At 40.2% G+C, this 3,197-nt stretch overlaps 1 non-coding gene across 1 annotated transcript; it reads right to left on the bottom strand.

Annotated features, from left to right (window-relative positions):
- Positions 1 to 1,030: 1,030 nt before the first annotated feature.
- On the bottom strand, positions 1,031 to 1,138 carry LOC130955600 (small nucleolar RNA R71). Its single transcript, XR_009076814.1, has one exon. It is a non-coding gene; the product is annotated as a small nucleolar RNA R71 (small nucleolar RNA).
- Between the last annotated feature and the right edge of the window lie 2,059 nt (positions 1,139 to 3,197).

The raw sequence follows: 3,197 nt of genomic DNA, 5'->3' as shown, positions 1-3,197 counted from the left end.
CTGTTGAGGAAGGTTTTATGTTTGAATCATATCTTTTCTTGTTAGGCAAGTCATTAATTTTTAAAATCAAATCTTTTTTTTAAAATTGTTTTCAAATCATATCTTTTAAAATTGTTTTCAAATCATATCTTTTTCAATCACATCTTTTTCAAAATAAGTTTTCAATCATATCTTTTTGATTTCTAATTTCAAATCTTTTTCAAAAATCACTTGATTTCTTTTCCACTTTTATTTTCGAAAATTAATTAAGTGTTTTTCAAAATGTTTTCAAAATCTTTTACTTAAATTTTCGAAAATTACTTCCCTTCTTCTCACATCCTTCTATTTTTGGACTAACTCTATTCCTTAATGCAAAATTTGAACTCCATCTTCTTTGATAAGTTCGAATTTTCTACTTCTGTCTTCCATTTTTCTTCCTCTGACACCTCAAGGAATCTCTATACTGTGACATAGAGGATTCCATATTTTCTTGTTTTCTTCTCTTTCATATGAGCAGGAACAAAGACAAAGGCATTCTTGTTGAAGCTGACCCTGAACCTGAAAGGACCTTGAAGAGAAAGCTAAGAGAAGCCAAAGCACAACTCTCTTTAGAGGACCTGACCGAATTCTTCAAAGAAGAAGAAGACATGGCAGCCGAAAACAACAATAATGCAAACAATGCAAGGAAGGTGCTGGGTGACTTTACTGCACCTACTCCTGATTTTTATGGGAGAAGCATCTCTATCCCTGCCATTGGAGCAAACAACTTTGAGCTTAAACCTCAATTAGTTTCTCTAATGCAACAGAATTGCAAGTTCCATGGACTTCCAATGGAAGATCCTCATCAGTTCTTAGCTGAATTCTTGCAAATCTGTGACACAGTCAAGACTAATGGGTTGACCCTGAGGTCTATAGACTGATGCTATTCCCTTTTGCTGTAAGAGACAGAGCTAGAATATGGTTGGACTCTCAACCTAAAGAAAGCCTGGACTCTTGGGAAAAGCTAGTCAATGCCTTCTTGGCAAAGTTCTTTCCACCTCAAAAATTGAGTAAGCTTAGAGTGGAAGTCCAAACCTTCAGACAGAAGGATGGAGAATCCCTCTATGAAGCTTGGGAAAGATACAAACAATTAATCAGAAAATGTCCTTCTGACATGCTTTCTGAATGGAGCATCATAGGTATTTTCTATGATGGTCTCTCTGAACTATCCAAGATGTCTTTGGATAGCTCTGCTGGAGGATCTCTTCATCTGAAGAAGACGCCTACAGAGGCTCAAGAGCTAATTGAAATGGTTGCAAATAACCAATTCATGTACACTTCTGAAAGGAATCCTGTGAACAATGGGACTAGTCAGAAGAAAGGAGTTCTTGAGATTGATGCTCTGAATGCCATTTTGGCTCAGAACAAGATATTGACTCAACAAGTCAATTTGATTTCTCAAAGTCTGTCTGGAATGCAAAATGCACCAAGCAGTACTAAGGATGCTTCATCTGAGGAAGAAGCTTATGATCCTGAGAACCCTTCAATGGAAGAGGTGAATTACCTAGGAGAACCCTATGGAAACACCTATAATTCTTCATGGAGAAATCACCCAAATTTCTCATGGAAGAATCAGAGAGACCTCAACAAGGTTTCAACAATAATAATGGTGGAAGAAACAGGTTTAGCAATAGCAAGCCTTTTCCATCATCTTCTCAGCAAAAGACAGAGAATTCTAAGCAGAACCCCTCTGACTTAGCAACCATGGTCTCTGATCTAATCAAAACCACTCAAAGTTTCATGACTGAAACAAGGTCTTCCATTAGGAATTTGGAAGCACAAGTGGGACAGCTGAGCAAGAAAGTTACTGAACTCCCTCCAAGTACTCTTCCAAGCAATACAGAAGAAAATCCAAAAGGAGAGTGCAAGGCCATCAACATGGCCGAATTTGGAGAGGAAGAAGAGGAAGTGAACGCCACTGAGGAAAACCTCAATGGGCGTGCACTGGCCTCCACTGAGTTCCCCAATGAGGAACCATGGGAATCTGAGGCTCAAAATGAGACCATAGAAATTCCCTTACATTTACTCCTACCATTCATGAGCTCTGATGAGTATTCTTCCTCTGAAGAGGATGAGTATGTCACTGAAGAGCAAGTTGCTAAATACCTTGGAGCAATCATGAAGCTAAATGACAAGTTATTTGGAAATGAGACTTGGGAGAATGAACCTCCTTTGCTCACCAAAGAACTGGATGACTTGTCTAGGCAGAAATTACCTCAAAAGAAACAAGATCCTGGGAAGTTTTCAATACCTTGTACCATAGGCACCATGACCTTCAAGAAGGCTCTGTGTGACTTAGGATCAAGTGTAAACCTCATGCCTCTCTCAGTAATGGAGAAGCTAAGGATCTTTGAGGTACAAGCTGCAAGAATCTCACTAGAGATGGCAGACAACTCAAGAAAACAAGCTCATGGACTTGTAGAGAATGTTTTGGTAAAAGTTGAAGACCATTACATCCCTACTGATTTCATAGTCCTAGAGACTGGGAAGTGCATGGATGAATCCATCATCCTTGGCAGACCCTTCCTAGCCACAGCAAAGGCTGTGATTGATGTTGATGGAGGTGAACTGATCGTTCAAGTGAATGAAAAATCCTATGTGTTTAAGGCTCAAGGATATCCCTCTGTCACCATGGAGAGGAAGCATGAAGAGCTTCTCTCAAATTAGAGACAAGCAGAGCCCCCACAGTCAAACTCTAAGTTTGGTGTTGGAAGGCCACAACCAAACTCTAAGTTTGGTGTTGAACCCCCACATTCAAACTCTAAGTTTGGTGTTGGGAGGTTCCAACATTGCTCTGAGTATCTGTGAGGCTCCATGAGAGCCCTCTGTCAAGCTACTGACATTAAAGAAGCGCTTGTTGGGAGGCAACCCAATGTTATATTTCACATATTTTCTTTTGTTATTTTATGTTTTTTGTAGGTTGATGATCATGAGAAGTCACAAAATCCATTGAAAAAGCAAAAACAGAATGAAAAACAGGAAGAAAAACAGCACACCCTGGAGGAAGAACTCACTGGCGTTTAAACGCCAGTGAGGCTAGCAGTTGGGCGTTTAACGCCCAGTCTGGCACCATTCTGAGCGTTTAACGCCAGAAAGGGGCACCAGACTGGCGTTAAACGCCAGGAAAGGGCAAGAACCTGGCGTTAAACGCCAGAAATGGGCACCAGCCCGGCGTTTAA

The sequence above is a fragment of the Arachis stenosperma genome, chromosome 1, assembly GCF_014773155.1.
Source record: "Arachis stenosperma cultivar V10309 chromosome 1, arast.V10309.gnm1.PFL2, whole genome shotgun sequence".
NCBI classification, from domain to species: Eukaryota; Viridiplantae; Streptophyta; class Magnoliopsida; order Fabales; family Fabaceae; genus Arachis; species Arachis stenosperma.
The sequence above is the reverse complement of the archived record's forward strand: the minus strand, read 5'-3'. Positions and strand labels throughout refer to the sequence as shown.